Here is a 23559-nt window from a genome sequence, read left to right as displayed (position 1 = left end):
CGCTGATGTCTGCTACCTTTTCACAGTGATCACAATTCAATATCAGGATAAAACAACCATTACCCATCCAGATACCAATTGCCTCATAAGGTTTCTATTCTATGCTATTGCCTCCTTTCTACCTACACTTCATTGCTCCCATGCATTCAAGTGAACCAGGAGTGGTCTTCACTTTCTCCTTACTCAACCTGACCTACCTCTTGGTCAGACTCATAGTCTTTGTCCCTCCTCCCCTGTCCCTTCCTCCTATGTTGAGGTCCATCAGGCTAACCGATTCGCTGTGCGACCCCATGCGAGCATAGCTTCGCACTAGGACTCTCCTCCCTCCCCCTGCCTTGCTTGCCAAACCCCTCCCTCCCCTTGCAACCCTACCTCCTCTGCATGTCACCCATTCCTTGCTTAGCTTCCTACCTAGCATCCCTTCCGAGCCTTGCTTTTCTCTGCTACCATAACTCCCCTATCTACCCAGAGATTCGGCCTGAGGAACTTCTCCGGACCCTCAATCCTCCATTCCACCCAGATAAACTCCTTTCGAGCCTCGCAAGCCTTAGACCTGAGCAAAATGCGCCACTCCCTATTAACTTCTATGCCCTCACACCTGGCTAGAATCAAAGCAAAGCTACAAGGCCACTCTTCCTCACTGCTTTTGCTCTCTCTCCACAGCATAACCTCTCCTCGTGGAATTTCCTTCCCAGCTTGGAGCAAGTTCCTGCCCCCGCCCGACATATTGAACTTTCCTTCACGAATTACAGAAAGAAAACAATTAACGTACCCATGGTTACTATGCCTTCTTGCTGGATGCAAGTATGGCCGATCCTTTGATTTCGTTCTCTCGCTACTCTGCAATCTAGCCAACCTCTCTTCCTGATGTTCCCTCTAATACTCTACCTTACCTACCTATCGTACCACCTCTCCTCTTGCCTATGTATAAATTGCCACTTCTCCCTTCTGACATCGATGCATACATGCAGGACTCCACCACACCCTACGGTATAATCATGTGGGCTGTCGTAGGAAGTCATTTACCCTCCTAGCCTTTAACAACCATAATTATTTTGATTAACCACTTTGTCACCCCGATCGGGGGTGTGTTATGCTCATTATCATTACATATGGTTATGATAGTCATCTTGGGCTAATATTTCTCTTCGCGGGCTCATCTTGTATCCCTTGGTTGTATAGGCGATGCTCTTTCCATGTTTCCTACTTGCCGGTTACACCCCCAGTTGGCCAAGAAATCTACCGCTTTATTCCCTTCTCTTTTTACGTGCTTGATTATCATATAATCAAACCGTTTCATTATTTCTCCTAGTTCTTGGATGAGGATTGGTATTCTCCAACTTTGGCTCAGTTTGTCCCATGCCTTTCCATTGTAGAGTTCCTCATCATGTTGATTACCAGTAATGAATACCCTTCCACTTCCAGTTGTTTATACCCAAGCCTGAGAGTTATTCTCATACCTTGTCATATTGCCATGAATTCTGCTTCATTTTTACTCATCATGCCTCAATGTGCCGAATACAAAAATCTAACCCTGTCTTGGCAATCTCTGAAGATGCCTCCTATCCTTGCAATACCCAAGTTCCCTTTGGAGGCTCCATCAAAGTTCAATTTAATGAATCCTTCGACTGGTCTAGTGAAATTCTGGGATAATTCCCTACTCTTCCTTGTTGTTTTCCATGTATGTGCTCCCACCATTTCTTTGGCTATTTTTAGCTTTTTTAGAATTCTTGTTTCCTATGGCAAGGTCTCCGAGTCCTCTTGGTGCCATTCTTTTGCTAGGATGGTTTCCCTGATATGTTCTATTACTTCTTTCCATGCCTGCTCTAGAGTGGATTCCTTGTTTTTGAAGATCCTCCTGTTCCGTTCCTTCCATATCATCCAAAGATTAAATCTTATTGCTAGCCCCCAGGCTCTATTAATAATTGGGCTGGTAAATTGGCCTCGTCCCCATTGTTTGACTTTCTCCCTTATGTTTTGTTGATTCCTGTTTGTCCTTCCGAAGACCCCATAGATGGCTTCCCACTATTGTTGAGCAAATTGGCATGAATTCATTAAGTGTTCTATATTTTCATTGTCCTCCTTACATAGACCACATAGGGATGGTCCTTGCATCCCTCTTTTCTGAATTTGGTCCCATATCAAAATTTAGCCTTTGCATGTTAACCAGAGGAAGTGAGCGACTTTCAGCCACCATTTTCTTCGCTAGATTTGTTTCCATAGACGTTGGAGTCCTTCCTATTCCTACTCAGTTTTTAAATCATATGCTTCTTTAACCATGAAACTCACTTTCATAGAGTGTCCACATCTCAAGATATCAGGTCCTATTCTAATAGATATCTTTCTTGTTCCCATTTCTTTTACATAGAGATCTCTCTATTCTTCTTCTATATTTTGACCCCATTCTTCTGAGTTTTTCCAAGCTCTCCAATCCTCCTCGTTGTGGTCTTCCTTCCAGAACTCATCTACTCGATTTAGGCCTACATCTTTTGAGAATTGTAGAAGATTTCTGAATTCTTGCTTTACATTTAATTTTTCTCATTGTTTCCAAGCCTCATCCGAGAACTTTGTTGTTTTTCCATTTCATATTTCTCGGAAAGCATGGTTTTTGATTATGTCCCTGTTCTAGCTTGCGAGGTTCCAAATGGTAGATCCTCTTGGTGGTTCTCCATATTGTAGTATATCTTTTTCTCTCCCTAACATATTGCACTTCCTTGTCCATATTTGTTTCCAGAGGTCTCCTCCTCTTGTCATCCATCTCCACCACAACTTGGCTCGCATAATTTGGTTGATGAGGTATGGATCCCTCATCCCTAGGCCCCCTTCCTACTTTTTTCTGGTCAATCCTTGCCAGGAAATCAAAGCCCATTTTTTCTGCTATTGAGGCCCTCCCCATATGAATTTCTTAAATATTTCCACCATTTTGGAGCATGGCCCTTTCGGGGCTACAATCCTAGATAGTTGGTAAATCAGTATTGATTGGAGGACTACTTTTACTAGGGCTACTCTTCCTATAAGGTTTAGAGATATGAAAAACTAGTTGGCTAGCCTTCCAATATCTTCTGGATAGTTTGCTGCCAATTTACCATCTTAAGGGAATTGATTTCCAAGGGTATTCCTAGATACTTTGTGGGTAACTCTCCTACTCTGAATCCCAAAATTCTTGCAAGGTAATTTTTTACATTACCAGTTGTGTTGAAGAAGTAAGCACATGATTTCTCCTTATTAATTTGAGTGCCCAAGGCTTCCATGAAGAGATCAAATATGTCTTTCATCCTTTTGACTTCCCTAAGAGATACAAGATAAAATAACATGATATCATCCACGAACTGTTGGTGGGTTATTGGAAGATCATTCTCCCAAACCCTTATCCCTTTGATTCTGTCTTCCTGCACTTCCTTTTTGATATACCTTCCTATCTCATCTGCAACAATAATGAAAAGAAATGTGGGTAAGGGATCCTCTTGCGTAAGACCTCTGGTGGTGTTGAAGGTGGATGATGGGGTTCCATTTAAGAAGATTGAGAAGACCGGGGTGGATATCATCGCTGAGATCCAATCTATCCATCTGTTACAGAAACCAAATGCCTCTAAAACTTTCCTCAAGTATTCCCAATTTAATCTATCATAGGCTTTGGAAAGATACAATTTAATCATCATTCCAGCCATCCAATTTTATCTAAGCGAGTGCACTACTTCTTGGGATGCTATCAGTCCATCTAAGATCTATCTACCCTCCACAAACCCTGTTTGTTCTGGGGATAAAATACTAGGAAAAATTGGTTTCAATCTTTTAACTATCAGAGTGCAGATAAGTTTATAAATAAAATTACAAAGGGAAATAGGTCTAAAGCCCTGCGGGTCATCTGACTTGGAGGTTTTAGGGATGAGAGAGAGGAGGGTGGCATTTAAACCCAGCCATACCTTTTTATTTCTTCTAGAATCTTCCACCACTTCCATGATGTCATTGCTTATGAACTTCCATGCAGCTTGATAGAGTTCTGTCGTAAAGCCATCCGGTCCCGGGGCCTTATTTTTCTTTAGTCCTTTCACCACTTCCTCAACCTCTTCTATCATAGTTGCTCTCATTAAAGCAAGGTTTTGATCTCTGATAATCATATTAGGGATCTGGTTGCATATTCTACGAGTCGCTTCTTGCCTTTCCTCCTGTGGTTCCATTAGAAGATTTTTGAAATGTCTAACCAGGGTTTCCTCCATATCCTCATGCTGAGTCTGTCAGACTCCGTCTTCATTTTTTAGGGAAAAGATTATGTTTCTCTGTCTTTGCTGTACCATCACTTTGTGGAAAAAAAATTTGTTCCTCTCTCCCTCCCTTAACCAGTTCACTCTTGACTTTTGCCTCCATAAGATTTCTTCTTGTTTCCTTCTTTCCTCTATTTGGCTAACCAGTCTGCCTTCTTCTACTACTAATTCTTCAAGACGCCCTTCCCTCATCATTTCTTGTTTTATTTCCATCATCCTTTGATTTAACTATTGTTGGTCCTGTATTATGTTTCCAAATTCCTCTTGGTTCCACTACTTGATTTTTTGCTTCATTTCCTTCGGCTTAAGTTGAAATGTTTGCATTATGTTTCTTCCCCTTTATTCACTTTGCTTCCACCATTCCTCTACTTTGTTTATAAACTTAGGGTCTCTAAGCCAGAAAGCCTCAAATCTAAATGGTCGATTTTTAGGACTGGCTTTGAGATCTATCTCTAATCTAACCGGCCAGTGGTCTGACCCCACCCCAGGTAATATCATTGCTTCCACAAAAATGTCTCTACTCATAATCTGCTCAGGTATTAGGAATCCATCTAATCTTGAGGCAATCTAATGCTTCCCTCATCTTCCGTTATTCCAGGTGTGTATCCCATTATTAGTTATGATATCCACTAGCCTCTGGTTATTTACGGTATCCGCAAACAATTCCATATCTCCATCTATTATTCTTACACCTCCTCTTTTTTCATTCAAGGATGTAATCACGTTGAAATCCCCTCCTATAGTCCATGGTGTATCTGGGTACAGACCTCACACATTTACTATGTTTTGGATGAAAGCCCTTCTTTCTCCCGGGATATGAGGACCATAGACCCATGAGAGGAGAACCCATTCCTTGGATCCAATGTTTCCAAATTTTCGAGAGAGGATTCTTGGCATACTTACCCATTCTTCAAATCTTACTTCTTCAGGGTTCCAAAGTAGGGCTAGACCTCTTGCACTTCCTATAGCATCTTGTCCTACTATCTCATACCTAGGCTTGACGTTTCCCATGAACTCCTTCAGTTTTAGTTCACTGATCTTGGTTTCTTGAAGTAACATCACACTAGGTTTATCTTTCATCAGTCTTTCTTTGAGATATCTCTGTTTCCCTTTACTGTTTATACCTCTTATGTTCCAAGTTGTGATTATCATTTCAACAATTTGGTTCGTTGGTGAAATACCTTAGATAATGGCACCACTCTTCTTAAGTTAACAAGAATTTCTCCCACCATTTGGATGGATTCACTCCTGGGTCTTCTTCCCCTTTTTTTCCTTCCTTTTCCTGATACTCCTGCTTCCTGATCCTATCCCTCCTATGATCCTAGATGCTCGGGTTGACTTATCATGATTGTTCCTAGTTTCATTTTATATTGTTAAAAAATTTCTTTGTATAGCTGCTTTTGGTCTTCTGGAATGAACCCCTCGTCTAGGTGTCTCCATTCCTATAGTAATCTCTTCATCACTTGTTCCTCTTCACTAAAATTTTCTTTCTGTGGGTCTATCTCCATCTGGCTTTGCTCCATCTGCATTTTATTTACTTCCCCTACGTTTTCTTCCATTGTTTTGATCTGTTCTTTCTTTTTCCATTTATCTTTCTGTATTGGCTCTATTGGTTCGTCACTACTTTCCTCATTGATCTCTTCCATTTCCTCTTCCTGTAGCACAGTGAAATTTTTCTGATTTTCCTGTTCCTTCTCTTTTTGTGGGTTCTTATGGTTACTCATCAGTTTTTGGGTCCTTTTCCTCCTGTGAACCTACTGGAATCACCCTTCCACTTCCTTACCAGATCCTTCTTCCTTCTTGCTTTCTTAAGTGGGCTTCAGGAAGTTCTAAGGGAAAGATTTGAATAGATGCCCATATTCATGGCATCTCTGACACCTAAAGGGTATGTGCTCGTAATCCAGAGGTCATTGCCAGATTTCATCAAGATATTTTACTTATATGCAATCAGGGAGAGGTTCTGTAATGTCCATATAAACACAAATTCGGGCATAAGAAGTGTACCTTCCTTTTCTTGTTGTGTTAGCTACCTTGACGAAGGTCCCAATCGAGTTACCTATTCCTTCCAGATTTTCGGGTCCCAGAAATCCATAGGTCAAACAGGTGAACCCAGATTGGTGTAGCTAGCATTTTTTCCTGATCCGGATTGTAACATTCTTCCCAGTGGCGCATAAATAAACCAACATTATTGAAGAAATAAGGGCCATCTTCAAATACCTTCTCTTTGTCTTCTAGGTTATAGAATATGACTGAAAAGAAGCCTTTCGCTCGTAGTTTCAAGTCTATGTGACCTTTCGGTTGACAACATTGTTGTATCCATTTAACCAATTCCTTCACTGTAGGCCAGGCCCCTATGAATTTACAGATCAGCACATGATCTTTCATAAACCCTATATATTCCTCCAGTTTGTTGTTGGGGATGACAAACCATGGTTTTTTTGCTACTCTAGGTAGGCATTTTCCTCCTAGACCAACTTGCTAGTGTGCTCCAATGACCAGTGCGACCTTGCCCCTTTTTCACTGACTTCTCGTAGTCCCATTTCTGCTTTCTTCTCCTGCCGACACATTCTTGTAGGAGGGGATCACTCCCCCCCTACCAGGCTCATCATTCTTCCGTAATTTTTCACCTGCCCTAGTTGATCTTGCTTTACAACCCGTGACAATGCTCCCTTGTCCTAATCTACTATGGTCTCCCCTGCCCTCTATCGCTGTTGCAGGCCTACCATGGGAAAACCATACATCAAACCCTAGCCTATGACTCCATCCACCATAACCATTTGAGACACATTCGATTCCGTAACAAAAAATAATACATCAGTTGGATTCATATATATATATATATTTTAAATTATACATTTTAGACTAAGTTATGCTACGTGAACACATGCATACCTCTTAAGATATGTGAAACTTTTCAAGGAACAACATTTCATTTAATGGAAAATTCACATATTATATGACACTAAATATTGTTTCAAGACATATCATTAGTACAAAAAAATAATTGTCCACAATTAGTCTTTTTACTTTGAATCAAAATTCACAGTGCTTATATGAATTTTGAGGGCTTCAATTTGATAAAGGAGGCAAAACTTGAAATTTCATTGCTGCATTTGGCCAAAAAGTGTAACCCATCTTCATGTTTTCACCCTGCAACTGGATTTATAGAATTCAGGCAATTTTCATCCCTGTCCAACCATGCTTTTAAGATCCTCATCTCTTCCTTAATACACTAGTAGAAAATGATAAATTAGTAACTAGGTGACTAAAAAAGATAGTCATTGTAGCTTTTCCAAGTGAAATACTACAAAAAATGAAAAATCTTAAGTGACCCAACTAAAAATGACTAACATAAACAACAAAATTAGTCTCGGGTTAAAATATACATCTGGCTAATAAGCAATAAAACTAAAAATGACTAACATGAATGACTAATTTAGTCTAGGAACAAAAAAATGACTCTAACAAGTACTACAATAATACAAATCAATAATTTATGTTTGTCATTTTAGTTGTGTACATAAGCTACATTTTAATAAAAGTAAAGCCACTAGGAGCTGCTCTAAGCAAAATCTCCAAGTCCATAGGAAGAGCTCACCACCATCAACATATAACTCAATGTAATATCAATAAAAAGCATAAGGTCATTACCATCAACAAAATACACATGCATATTTCCATCAAATGTTAGGCACGTGCTTGTCACCCTCAATAGGACACACATCTCTACTGCCATCAATAGAAAACACATGGACACCACCATCATCAAAATACAAATGTCCATTACCATCGTTGGGAGGTTGTTAATTTTTTTAGGTTAATGTTCCCTTGAAGTAGGTCTACGAGGTTGCCTTAGTATGGAAAGCACATAAAAATGAGAGAAAGCCTTTGAGCTAGGTCATAGAAAACACATAACAAGAATCCAACTGGTATTTGGAGGTGTCATGTCTCTACTCTCCCTTGAACTCAATGACTTCCTTGCTTTTCTTCCCAATCGAGAAGCCTTGTGCAATCTATGGGTGGAACCATACAAGGGTTTCATGTAGGTGTCATTGAGCTGAGAGGGAAATGAGTTCCTCTCGTCCTCTTCATTATTAATCATGTAACTATTTGTATCACCCTCCATTCCAAAGGTGAGAACAAGATCATTGGTACTTTACCAACCTCAATCGACAATTGATTCACAAAAAGCTATAATAAAAAATATATTGATGAAGAACTAATTTATTATAGGCAATAATTTAATATGAGTGAGGAGAATAACATCTTCCCTTTTTAATATCCCAAAATAACCTTATATGTTTTATTAGGTTTTCCTACTGTGTAAAATAACTTAATATTACAGAGACAAAATTTCCATTTTATATGTCAATAATGTTTAACTTTTATTAAAAAACAAAAAACTTACCTCCTCCATTATCCAGTATAGCGCAATTAGGAAAAAAAAAAACGACATTTAAGGGTGGCTCACATTCCAAATTCCCGCCATTTTATTTGCAAGTAAGAGGGGGTAGGTGCACAAGAAACTTTAGGCCTAGAAATGAATTAATGAAAATTACTGAAAAAGAAAGGTAGAAGTGTTGATAGTGTAGGGTTTTAATTGTGATAGTAGGTGGAAAAAATTAAGAGATTCATATGTTTTCTTGGGTGGGTGGACTAATTCATTTTCAAAATTGAATCTTGACCCCAAAAAAATAGAAAAAGTTTTCCTTATTTTCTGGGTGAGTGGATTAATTCCTTTGCAAAACTGAAGTTTGACCCGAAAAAATTAGCAAAAGTTCTCAGAGACATCTTCAATATAGATGCACAATCTCTCCATTTCAATGGCATGTTCTATTTTCTACTACGAAAACATCATGTTTTAGGCTTCCATTTTTTATTATATGGTGAGATTTTCTCCAAAGGTCACAACTGTAGCATCCACGAGCTCTCCCAGATCTCTTGGGATGAGTAGCAGTGACAAAACTTGAACTTGAAGAAGTTCTAGCATGTGTGCCAAAAGTTGAAGATGAAAAAATTGATGAGGAACTCACAATTGCTATGGTTGAAGGATAAAGAGAAGAAGATGTGTTTTCCCCAACATTTATGACATTGTTTGCAAAGTCCCAAACATAGAGGGTGTTTGCAACGCCCTAGAAGACCCACAAATAGAGCTAGGCACAAAGGTTGTTGGTGTGGAAAAGAGAAAATATGAAGAACTTGAAGATGATGCTAGAGCAGTGAACATGGTAAACCATCACCCAAACGAAGCAGGAGTAAAGTTCCCATGAGCTGACTGTGGAGAGTGGGACATCCCTAACAAATATGAGGCAGGTGTTACTGAACTGGAAAACAAGCCACCAACCTAAGTAGAATTTTGTGAAAATGTAGATGCATGCAATGAAAGATGAACTCTTTTGGTTACAACTTGTCTCTTTACTAATTCCCACCTGTCAAATTCAAGGAAAGGGTTGTTCTCATTCCCCTATGGCATTACTAAACAAGATATGCAACACGCATTGATCCTATTCTTTGATGAAATGTCTCAACTAGAGAAACAACATATATGAAGAAATCATGGACATTAGATATTACTGAGGGTAATACTGCAATAATATCAAATATGAACTACATCGCTCATTTTAATCCCTCTCGGAGAGAAGAAACCACTCCAATTCCTCAATCCATTGTCGAGACTGCCTAACCTGTCTCTTAAATCTTGCCACTGTCTGCTGCAAAAATGGAGAGGGCATCATTGCTAGACCTCTATAGAAATCCATCATAGATATGGAGGAGATAGGCAACTGAGAGGCTGCTCAATCTGGAGGATTGTTGAGACTTTAGATGGTGGCACTAGATGATATTGTTGGATGAATGAACCTAGGTCATAGTATCACAAAAGAGCGAACTGCAACTTCAACATTACTCAACATACACTTTGCAGTTTTCATAAGTTCCTGAAGAAGCCCATTCTCGCTATCTATAGTAGTGTGTTTGCTTCAATTTCCTACAATATATGAGTAGCATCAAGCTCAAAACCTTCATTTAGGGATGATGTATCGTAAAGTTGAACACATTGATCAAGCCTCTTTCTTTCATCTCTATACTCCAGAATTCGCCCCTTGATTTGAAAGAGGGGTTTCTGTGAATTTGGGTGGATATCAGCCCACTTCGTCTGGTAAGTAACCAGAGTTTTCTATATCGTGAAGAGGTGAATTCGTTGTTGTTGCTACTAATGATTTTGGCTTGTCGATACCACCATCATCATGTTCATCATGTTCGAGGTGGCTGTTTTTGGAAATCGGTAATAATACTTAGTAAGACATATTCATTCCCAACTATGTATTTTATATGGCATCGTCACACCAGACAGTTAAGATTTCACCATTGATATATAGTCAAAGGTTCCCCATGATTAGCCTTGACCTCTGTGTAAATGCATAAACACTTTCAGTTGAAGGAGGGCAATGAGAGGCATCAAAATGTTTCAGGTAAATTTTATTTTTGGCTTTCAATATTTCCTCTTCACTATCTTTCCAATTACCTGAATTACTAAATATCATTCCCAAACTAGATATTCAATTGAATCTTCAATATATTAAATAAAATGTAGCAATGAGGCTTGATTGTAGTTAACCCCTGTTCAATATTTATTTATGATTCTGTAACTCATTTTGACCACACTACCCATGCCCACCCTAAGTAAAAACCAAAATCAAATGAAAAAAAGACATAAAATGAACATACCCTACACTTAGCCTCGAGGGTTAGCTCAGTTGGTTGAGTCCTTTTCAATAAAGCGCCTCTGCTATTGAGAGGTTATGGGTTCAATTCTCTTGACTCTCTAAGAGCCAGGCTCTGTAGTTGAGTCGACATGAAGTGATTACTTTATGTGGATTTACCTAGTACAAATATTCCTTGGATGTATTGGTTACCAATCTTTGAGGACACTGAACCACATAAACATACCTAAACTTCAAGTCCATAATCAATTGTCTTGGGATCCATTTTACTTAATTCTTGAAATTGGGATTCTGATATTGATTTTCCTTTTCAATTTTCCTCCATGTTTGAAATATATAGGTTTTTCATGTTGAATGTATTTTTTAATTTATAGCTTTTGGTGATATTTTATGTAGGTTACCATTAAATCATGCTTATATGGAAGTGTTTCTACCTCTATACACATGATTCAAGTGACTACTGAGGGCCTATACTTAGTAACTAGTCTCTAAGAAAAAAATTATTCTTTTCAATATATTTTTGAAGTTAAATTGATTGGAATTTCCTAGACATAGTAACATGGGCAATTTTTTTCGTAGAATATCCACCAACTCGGGGTCTTAGAAGTTGGTTGGGACAAAATTTTTGGATTTGAAACCTTTGAATTGTGAGTACTATACCTTATTACTTTCTAAAAAGCTAGAAAATTTTCAATTTCTTTGTGATGATATCATGGAGGCTAGGGAAGTTCGAATATAGACCAACATGAGGGTAAAATTTGAACAAGATGCAGATGCAGATACAAAAATGAACTTTTTGTTGAGAAATCAATGCAAGTAGATTAGGTTTGATTCCTCTTACTTGATAATTACTTGTGAGTTATGTTTCTTATTTTACTTCTTTATTATCTTATCTTTCATTATGAAATTACCATATTATGTGTGTATGAATATCACAAAACAAGAGACACAAGATGTAGGCACTAAGCTAGGGAAAAGCCCCCCTCAAGGGGAAAAAAATAAAAAATTCTCTTCCTTTCAATAATATTATTTGAGACTCTTCACCCTAGAAAAAGACCAAACCTTCCCTCAACACCAAGTCAGCCTCCCAAATCTTCGATCCCTTTCCAACAACACTTCCTTCCCAACAAATTTGATTATGCAACAACTTCTGACATCATGTAGCAACAAAAACTGGAAGACTTTGATCTCCCAAACTAGGGTGCAAAACAGAGAGAGAGGCTAAAAAATTTCAATTTTATTCTTCTCCTCAGATTTGACCCAACTCCCGCTTCCTTTTGCTTACTTTTTCCCTCTTCACCCTTCTCCAGGTTCCTTAGAGATATTGAACTATCTTGAGATGGGATGCTCCAAATGAATTTGAATTCCTTCTATTTATAGGCTCCAAGTGAGGTTGAATTGGTTTCCTTAGGCCAACATGATCTCTTCTAGGATGACTTGGTGTGGAGGTTACATAAGTTACACTTTACTCAACAGTAAATCTTTTTACATGATTCAAAAGCCAAAGAAGGGTCTCTTTGAATGTACACTGACTCAATAAACTAAATACTAATCTTAGGAGTCCATAATGGGGACTTTGACTAATAGAATGATGGGCCAAGCATGAACCATGCTTTAATAAGTTATCGATACAATAATAAAAATTCTTTTATTTATTATTTTGACATGTACATTTCATGATGACTCAAATACATTAATGAAGACCGAACCTAGTTACATTTTCCAGCACTCCCTCTTAACTAGGGAGGTATTCATAATATAAAAATAAAATGGAATATCTCAAACTATATGAAAAATGAAGAACTTTAGGTACCACAATACCATGGACTAGATTCTTGTCTAGGGCAATCTATCCATTGGTTAGGGAAACTTTTAAGCATGGAAAATTATATTGAAGTTTAAAAACATTAGTGAATATCACTTGTCCCTAATATGCAAACTATAAAAAATTTATCGATGTATTTGTAAAATTATTAAAACTTATATTCATTTTATATATACTATCTATATAATGTTGGTGACTTTTAAGGTAAAATAATTTATATTGTAAAATTTGAGTGAATCATTTTTATAAAAAATGGAAATTTGTGAATCGTTTTCTTTTAAAACCCATGAAAAATTAGCCCACTTGTGAATATTGACCCCTAAAATTTTCCATGCCATTGGTTTCTCATCAATTTAGGAACCAAAATTCCACAGACTATATTCCTGACCAGGGCAATCTATCCAAGAGGGAATAAGGTGGACTCAAGCTTTTAGCCTCTCTAGGTACCACCAAGCTTACTTGCTAACCACCAACCCAGGGACCTAGTTGCGTATCCATGGTCAGAGCTCTGTGACCCACGTCACACTCCCTACTTTAGGACCTAGACATCAACACAAAGTGTGGGCCAAATTTCCTCCCAGGCAATGCTTAACTCGTAAAGCCTCAACAAATCTCTTCCAAACTTTTATCATCAATAAAATCAACAATATCTACTAAACCAAGCAAGTACCTTAGATATTCAAACTTCTTATTAGGAAGAGCCTTTTTTAGTATGTCTTCTACCTACTCATCTGTTGATACATACGCCAACTTCACGATCCCATCTTGCACTAGGTTCCTAATAAAGTGAAACTTATTGTTGATATGATTTGTTCTAGCATGAAACACAAGATATCCAAACATCTTGATACAACTTTGATTGTCACAATTAATCACAATAGGACTCAGAGACTTCTTGAACAAATCTATCAAAATCTTCCTTAACCAAACAACTTATTTTCCTACTTCACATGTAGCCACATATTATGCCTCAGCACTAATTAAAGCAATGGGATCTTCCTTCCTACTCATCCATGAGATCATAGCAGCTCCTAGACTAAAACATCCTCTGGTAGTGCTCCTTCCATCAGTTTCACTACCACCCCAATCAGAATCTATGAAGCCAATTAGCTTGACTTCCTTACTATCACACTTTAGGCAGTGATGTATAGCTCCATGAAGATACCTCAATATATTTTTGGCAACTATCTAGTGATCATGATGAGGCTCCAATTGAAACTGACTAAGAATGTCTAGTTGAAAACATATATCTAGCCTAGTATTTACCAGATACATTAGGGAACCCACCAACTTTCGATAGGAGGATGGATCCATGAGACTAGATTCAGAGCCCCTCAACTTATTTAGATTGGTGATCATAGTATTCATTGGCTTTGAATCCATCATCCCTAATTTCTGCAACAACTTTGTGTCTGCAATACTTTTAGACCCAAGTAATAGTGCATCAATCCTAGATCCTTCATTTCATATTCAGTTTCCAACATCTTCTTGCATTATTGAATTCTTCGATCCACACTTGTGATGAATAGATCATCTACATATAGAAGAATAATGAACGACTAATTATTCACAACCTTGATGTAGAGATTCAGATCAGTAGGACTCTTTATGAACCCAATTCTAAGTAGATATGAAACAATCCTTTCATACCATGCCCTAGGTGCTTACTTCAAACCATATAGGGCCTGCCTAAGTCTACAAACATCAGAGTCCCTGCTATTAACTTCAAATCCTTCATGTTGTTCGATATACACTTCATCATCAATGGTCCCATTCAGAAATGTGATCTTCAAATGCATTTGATGGATATTCCAACCCATTGTAATAGCTAATGAAACCAAAGATATAATGGTATTGTAACTTATTGTGGGAGAAAATGTTTCTTCATAATCAATGTCTTCCTTCTCAGAGAAAACCCTTAGTATGAACCTCTCTTTGTACTTGTCTATACTTCCATCACCAACATGTTTGATCTTATAGATCCATTTGGAGGTGACAATTTATTTGTAATTACGTCTAGGAACAATTTCCCAAACCCCATTCTTCATGATGGATTGATATTCTTCCTGCATCGCTTTCTTCCAAACCTCCTGATGAGAAACTTCCTTGAATGTAGATGGTTCAAATTCAATTAACTTTGTCATTTATGCAGCATAAATAGAATAAATTTTTGGTCTCTTCCTTTCCTTGAAGGTTCCTTTCATAGCTTCATGTCCTTAAACATCTTCTAATGTAGTTTTTTAACATTTTTCCCTTTTTCCTTGTGGTTGGGATGACAACCAATTGAATAGGTTCAATTTATCCTTCTTCTTCTTCTTGATTTGCGGTAGGGTTTTCGTGATGATCTTCTTCTTCTTCAGATATTGGAACTTCTTCGTCATCAAAATCAATAGGAATATCTTTTGATTTCTTGTAGGATTGATTCTCATTGAATATGACATCCTTGCTTACTTCGATATGTCTTCCTTCCTTAAGGTAGATTCTATATGCTTTTGAGGAGAGAATATTTCCAACAAATATTCCCTTGATACTTGTAGAATCCAACTTCTTTCCTTGTCCATTGGAACATGGATGTATGATGGACTTCCAAAGATTCGAAAGTGATCCACACTCGGCTTCTTTCTCATGAATACTTATTTGGGTGCTATATTATTAAGAATTTTATGAGGGCTTCTATTTTGAATGTACATGACTGTCATTGCTGCATATCCCGATAAGAATTTTGGTAGGTCCTGATCAAGAAGCATAATTCGAACAATTGATCTATTATTCCTTTTGGACACTCCAATTTGTTTGGGATATTAGGGAACAATGAGCTCCCTCTTAATTCATGTTTCCTTACAATATGCAATCAATTCATTAGAAGTGTATTCCCCACCATTGTCGTACCTTAAAGTCTTTATATTTCTTCCTGTTAGGGTTTCCACTTCAGACCTAAACTCCTTGAACTTTTCAAATACTTCATCTTTTGTTTTCACAAGGTAGAGCTATGTCTTTCTAGAATGTTCATCAATGAATGTTACATAGTAGATATGACCTCCAAGTGATTTTTTAGACATGGGCCCACACACATCATAATGGATGAGGTCTAATATTTCTTTAGACCTATTTTCACTATTCAGAAATGGCTTTCTTGTATGCTTTCCCAAAGAGCATCCCTTGCACACACGTTCATGATCTAACTTCATATTGGGGATACCATGAACCAATTGACTAAGAGTATGGATGACCTTATAATATATGTTACCATACCTCCTATGCCATACTGAATGAGATTGATTTCATGTGCGCCAAAGCTTGAGGAGGTGGTGTAATAAATCTATAAAGACTTCCTTCATGATCTCCAATAACCCTTGCTTTATTAATTCTAGAATCTTTTCCACAAACCAATACGTTTCCATCAACAAAAGAAACTATATCCCCTTTATCTTCTAAACAAGAAATAGAAGGAAAATTCTTTTTTAAAAGTTGGAACATATAAGATATTATTGAGCTGAAACTTCAATCCATTTTCCATCTTCAATTATGTTGATCCCACACCTCTAACAACAAAGATTTTTTTGTCAGCTAATTCCACTACATCATAATATGGCTTCTTTGATTGTGTATGAAGTTTTTTACTTTATCTTGTCATATGTCTTGCTGCTCCACTATCAATGATTCATGCATTTCCATCACTAAGGGAACCTATAAGAGAAACCAAGAATCCTTGACTTTTTACTGTGTTGAATAAATAGTAGATGACCTTCTTGATCCATCTTCCAGTAGTGTTGATACCCATTCTTATGTAGTTCATCAAAGAGGGAGAATCCATGCCAACAAAGTGATCTTCAACTTTTCCTGACCTTAGCTCTGATACCATGTTGAGAAATCAATGCAAGTAGATTAGGGTTTGATTCCTCTTACTTGATAATAGCTTGTGATTTATTTTGTTTTCTTTTACTTCTTTATTATCTTATCTTTCCTCAATAAATTACCATATTATGTGTGAATGAAGATCACAAAACAAGAGACACAAGATGTAGGCACTATGCTTGGGAAAAACCCCACCAGAGGGGAAAACCCAGTAAAAAATTATCTTCCTTTCAATAGTATTCTTTGCGAATCTTCACCCTAGACAAAGACCAAGCCTTCCCTCCACATCAAGTCAGCCTCCCAGATCCTTGATCCCTTTCCCGTAGCACTTCCTTCCAAACAAATTCGACTATGCAACAACTTTCGGCATCAAGAAATAGAAAAACTTGGAAGACTTCGATCTCCCAAGCTAGGGCATGAAACAGAGAGAGAGATATGCTCCAAAATTTCATTTTTCCTCTTCTCCTTAGACTTGACCCAACTCACACTTCCTTTTTCTTCCTTTTACCCACTTCGTACTTCTCCAGCTTCCATAGAGATATCAAACTAGCTTGAGATGAGATGCTCCAAATGAATGTGAATTCCCTTTTATTTATAGGCTCCAACTGAGGTCAAATTGGTGTCCTTAGGTCGACTTGATCTCTTCTGAGGCTAAATTTGTGTGGAGGTTACCTAAATTACATTTGACTCAATAGTAAGCCTTTTTACATGATTCAAAAACCCAAGAAGGGTCTCCTTGAATATACAATGACTCTATAAACTCAATATTAGTCCTAGGAGTCCACAATGGGGACTTTGCCTAATATAATGATGACCAAAGCATGAAACCCATGCTTTAATAAGTCATTTATACAATAATAAAAATTATTTTCTTTATTCTTTTGACAAGTACATTTCATGATGACTCAAATATATTAATGAAGGCTGAACCTAGTTACATTTTCCAACACTTTTCTTCTAGTGCAATTGGATTGATGATAATGCTCATCGTAAGCATCATCATAACAAACTATGGGTCATTTTCCCTCATTTTGCATGTCTTCTTTTTAGCCATTGGATTTATTAGCTCTTAATTGTCTATGTGGACACAATTTCCTAGTTTGTGATCATCTGAAAGTAGTGCCAACATCGATGTTTCCAAAATATATGCAGGGATAAAATAATGTTGCAAAAAACAATTTTTGAAATTTTTCATATTGTATTAACAATGTGTGCTAGCAGATCAGTATCCAATTGTCCTAAAATCAAAATCCTATACAAGTCACTCCTCAAGATGGATAAGGTCTACATGACAACCATATCAACTATAGGTATACCATGACTCCAGATAATGACCTCCAAAGATGCATCAAAGTATTAACATTAATCATAAGATGAATTCCAAATTATTTTTCAAAATGGGTGGGTGTAATTTATGATGTGTTTTATGTGTACTTGCTATTAAAAATAAATTAACACGTGTTGGCAATCAATCACTAAAATAGTGCATTAATCTAGTCAAAGAAAAACACAAGAGGAACCAAAAGATAAAATTATTTGTGGTGGTCAAAATATTCCCCAGCTAGGAACCCTTCAAATTGATGAAACTACTATTATGGAGAAAAAAATAGCATCATTAGGACTAAATTTCTAGGAATCTACCTTCTCTACTATGAAAATTATAAGAATACATGTATTACATATCAATCCCACTCCTTGGAACTGAAGTGAAATTATTTTCCTCAAACATGCTACAAAACTCCAAAAATCCATTAAAAGTAGCTCTACAAACTATAGGATATTGCACCCTCTTTGTTGGCTCCCCCAATCAATGCTTAAATAACATGTCATCCATTTTATTCCTTATAACAATAATAGGATTAAACTACAAAATCCCAAGAACATGCCTCCTTTGCTACTAATACTCCTCAACATGGCATCTGCTATATCATTTTCAAATCATAGGATATAATGCTAACATATAAGGGTTCCATTTTATATTAAATTAGTGACCTCAAATCCTTTGACATGTACCCAATTCTACTATAGGAAATGTTGGAGAACTACCACAAAATTTGACCCTACATTATATATTGATTTCTAGACTCAGGCACTCTTTTGGATACACATATTGAATTGTTGATCTCCCATTTATTTCTACATGCCAAAAATAAATACCAAGGCTAACCATTAAAACATCTAGAAGCATAACATAAGTAGGTCCGAACTCAATACTGTAGATAGTGGATTCTGCAATATGACCTTCAAATATAGTTTGTACTTGTAGTAATTCCTAGAGAGTTGACACGTGTTCTTCAATAGGTCTTGGAATGAGAAATAAAGGGTGTGGATTCCAAAAATTTATGATCAAACGATGAATATAGGAATTCTTATTCTTAAAACATAAGCCTATTCTTAGACTTCAAATGGATTCTGTGTGTGCAATATTTGTTTCATAAACATAATCTAATCTCTTCCCTTCTTGTGACTTTGAATAAAATAGCCTTATTGACAATAAAATATTTACAAGGATCCCCATTTATTATCAATTTCTTCCTCTGTAGTTTTAGAACCTTTCATTTCAGTTCATCTAATTCCTTATTGGAACACATTAACTACTTTTTCAAATGCTTGATTTTCAAATAATGGCTCACCATTAACAGAATTCTCATGGAAGAGGAATGGAATTACTCTCTAAAAAGAACATTCTTTCCATGGGCCTAAAGGAATATGACTTTGCATTGTACTCTTGAATCCTCTATTTTCTCCAAAACATTCTTGAAAATATGCAATGTGTTTTACACCATCTACTGACACTACTCTTAAAAATGCACACTTTTCTAATTTGAGTTATCTCATTCTTTGATGTTCAACTCTCCATCAAGCATAGCACGTACAATTTGAGATTACAGTTTTGATAGTACTTTCATGTTTTTTGCTAATATAAGTAGGTAGGCTAGGTTAGAATGTTAGGACTATTACTGTGTGTTGAGATTTTCAACATTAAATGTTAGTCTTACAAGTAAATGACTAGGACATTCTTAGTGAATGCTAGGAATAAATATTATGTTTGTGACATGTTAATATGGACTTTAAAAAGTTAATAATAGGTTAGGTGTGTCAACCGGCTTCAGTGGTTATGTTTGTGAAAATTAATTCTCTTATGTATATGCATTATGTTAGATTACCTATTGCTCAGAGGTATTCTTCTTCTTCGGCCTGGGCAAAGAAACACCAGAGTTCACCTTTTAGAAAGGGTGTGCTACAGGAGAAAAGTTGGGAGAGGGTGATCTTATGAGCGAGATATTTAGAAAGGGTATTTTTTTTTATAAACCATCTATGCTATTTTTGGTTTGCAGGAGTTATTGTGATCAGTTAGTTAGGGTGCACTTCCCAAGGGTTTTTTTCAGATGTTGGCAGTTAAACCTGAACATGGCCACATTGATGGTAGAAGACACCTTGTAGGTGTAGCACACTCCTTGTATGCATATAATGTTGAGGTTGCACTCATAAGTGGAATTTAGTCTTATTTGGTGACATCAACTCCATGAGGGAGCATTCCTCAAAGACTTTTATGAGGAAGTTGTGATCTCCCTCCACTCTCTTAGTCTATAAGTAGAGAAGGGGCACATTAGCTTAGTAGTGACAATTAATTTGTTTGGTATCTTTAAGGTTTTTTTAGATATTGAGTGTGATGCTAAGCACCAGTAATACTTTATTTTCTAAGTAATACAGAGTTAATGCGACTGTTGTTAGAGCTTGTCCTTTCTGTCTAGAATGTTTCAGTTCTCTGTGTGATGTAGATTAGGCTCTAATACCCTATCTATCTATTGTGGCTTGCTATCCTAATTTCCTAATTGCAAATGTATGTAGATTAGTCATTTCCTCTCTACTATTTTGAGTCTCGCATAAGATTTTATGTTTTCACTCTTGAATTTACCTTATGAAAGTTTTAGTGTATATATATCTAAAGGCTTGATAGGGGGAAACTAAATTTTCAATTTTAGTACCTATAGGTTTCATTCTTTGAGTGTAGACCCGATCAATAATTCTGAAATTGAGATGGTATCATATCTGTACATGTTGGAATCTTCCATCTAGTGTATGCAAGCATTCACTGCCCATGGGAGGAAGATTCTATTGGAGGATTTCAATTGGTGTGATACTCAAAAATCTCTAGAAAGTGGAGTAATCCATGGCTGAGAAAGACAATGGGACTTGTGAGGGCTTGGTCTCTGCTGATTCAAGCTTTTGTTGGCTTAAGGGGTCCTGAATCAGCTTCATAGTTAGTTGCACCAACCAAAAAAACCCTAAATTGTTGGCCCTTTCGGTAACAACCCATGTAGCATAGGCTGTAGTCTCACTCGAAGGAGTATTAGGGGATGACAGAACCAGGGTTTTGCATCCAAAGGCCTTCGCGATGGGTTTTTGTTACTTCTATGGCTTTATCCTAACCTTCACGAACCCTAACCATTTAAATGTATAAATCATAGTAACTTATAGAAAACAATATTCTAACCATTCGTGGAACATCTTAAACATGCATAACATCATGTAAACTATGAGATCTACTAGTTTCACGTACCAATTAAGTGTTTCCCTAAATAATTTCAGAAAACAACACGAATAAATGTAAATTGCATAAGTCTTTATTAGATATAATTCTTATGTTACAGATCTCTCTTCCCTGTGCACATAGCTATAAGGGCCCGCGCACTCAACTTTTAGACTTACCAAGGTCTTCACGCACACAGTAGCAGGAGCCTTCCCCTTCGCCTAAGTATAGAAAATAGACTTTTCACCCTTAGACTACTTGTCCATATAATGATCTTCAATTACCTTCTTACTTCCTATGACTTGCTATGACTCTTTTAAATAGATTCTTCCATTACAATACCATGGTTCACGAACCATGGGTGAGTCAAAAAACATCCTATATTTTAACAGACTAAGGGACTAAAGTGCTCCACTCCTCAAAATGTAGATACTTTACATAGATAAAAAAATTAGTTACAAAATTTACCTTAGGGGACCCTATCCTAATAGGCCCCCAACACAATTTCATGACTCGTCCTTGAGTCACTCTACTAGTGGTGCTTTGATCTCCACCTACAACTCACTGAACTCAATCTTTAATGCCTACAGGTCAGTCGTTCCCTGTGTAGTAGCTTGACACATCCTCAACCAATTTTTCAGTGGTTGGGCCTTTGACTACAAGGCTCATGGTCCTTTGTGTCTGCTGCATCCCTTTAAGCTTGCTCTACAATGACAGAGTCAACTAACTTGCTTAATCTGTCTGTGACTGCATCCTTGAAGATATGAGCACTTCCTTGCAACATAGCTCACCAATTTCATTCTGGATGAGATTTCCTCCCTATAATCTAGCAAATCTTTGCACTGCTGCCAAGGTTTGTGCAGTCGATTAGATTTCATCAAACTGCCTCTTATTTTCCTTGATGTATATTGCAATCTTTTACAGAGTCAGATCCTCCTGCAATGACATCACTAACTAGATGTCTTGCTCAAATTACTCAGTGTATCAATTGAATGCATCTTCGAAGGTGGCCATGCCTTCTTTAATAACATCTCTATGCTACTCTCTAACCTTTGGAGGATTAGTGGACTACATCTTTAATTGTAACTGAGAGTTGTAGTTGCAGCTCAAACCTGACGCGACCAATTTCGTCCTTAGACTCTTTGACTACAACGACCATATTTTAAATTTTCTCCATGGAGGCCACTTCTGCTAGGATCTTGAGATCTCAAGGCTCACTACAGGCCTGTGTACTAACTGCTTCGAGTTGTTGGCTTCGTGTTGTTACCTCCTTTTCCTTGAGGGCCTACACCTTTTCCTCAAAGATTTGTTAGCTATTAGTCTTTACCTCATTGATTACTAGTATTGTGTGTTTCTCCCATATCCTGAGTTCGCCTGACACCACTTGGTGCATATCTTGTAGAGTCTGAATAGGAAGCTTGGCCAAATTGAGACTTAAGTTCGTCATCTATAGTAGATGTGCCTACTCTTCAGCTGAGTCGTTGTCGAGGGACCCTTGTGGCAGTTGAATGGTGTAGAGATCCATGGTGTTTTTGAGTCTAATACTGACATGCTCACTTGATTCAAGCTTGCTTGCTTCATGCTCACCTATCCCATGCTCTCTTCAATGAGACATATTTGGATCTGCATGTCCCATAGGCCTTGTTGTATCTTACTAAGCGACTACTGGTATTGTGCTTCAAAATGGCTCATGAGATTCGTCATCGCATCGCAGACCACATCCCCAATTTCATCCAAGTCCCCATATTTGAGGACCAAAGGTGTCATGACCACTATTTTGTAAGACATTTTGTTCTTGCATGGCCCTGTGGAAGTCCTCTTCTGTCGCTTCTTGACAATGAAGGGCGACTCCAACTCTGCACCCACTTCTTCTTTCGTCATTGCTTCTTTCTCCACTTATGTTCGCTCAGTGTTTGACTCATTGATGTTGATGGTGGCTTGTGACATAGCCTTTTCCTATTCTTCTTCCTTAGCTACCACAGCTTCCTTTTACCTCACAACAACTTCTTTCTTCTCTGCAACCTTTTCTCATGTGGCAACTTTCTGTGCCTCCTTCTTCTTTTATGTTGTCGTGATCTACACTGTTGATCCTTCAGCAACCATGCTTGTACCTTTGCAGGCATTAGAGGGGGTGAGCCAGTCACTTGGCTTCTTGCTAATGACCCCTACCATATCCCCTTGGGAAACCAAGTAAGGAAACTTGTGCCATATGCCTCATGCATCCTTCTTTGCATGAATATGAAAATTATGGAAATCTACCTTAAAATCAGTGATATTAGCATACTATGCTTGCAAAGTGGGTGATAACCTTGGCCTCTAGTTGATCAATGTTCTTAGTTCTGTCTCAAACAAGACTCAGAA

At 37.4% G+C, this 23559-nt stretch overlaps 1 pseudogene; it reads right to left on the bottom strand.

The window, feature by feature from the left end:
- Positions 1 to 9082: 9082 nt before the first annotated feature.
- On the bottom strand, positions 9083 to 23079 carry LOC149151715 (nuclear pore complex protein NUP58-like; annotated as a pseudogene).
- Positions 23080 to 23559: the final 480 nt, after the last annotated feature.

Source organism: Pinus tabuliformis, chromosome 9 (genome assembly GCF_031772625.1).
Source record: "Pinus tabuliformis cultivar Carrire ecotype Pingquan chromosome 9, CPIR1, whole genome shotgun sequence".
Lineage (NCBI taxonomy): Eukaryota > Viridiplantae > Streptophyta > Pinopsida > Pinales > Pinaceae > Pinus > Pinus tabuliformis.
Note: the sequence above shows the minus strand (reverse complement) of the source record. Positions and strands in the feature narration are given on the sequence as shown.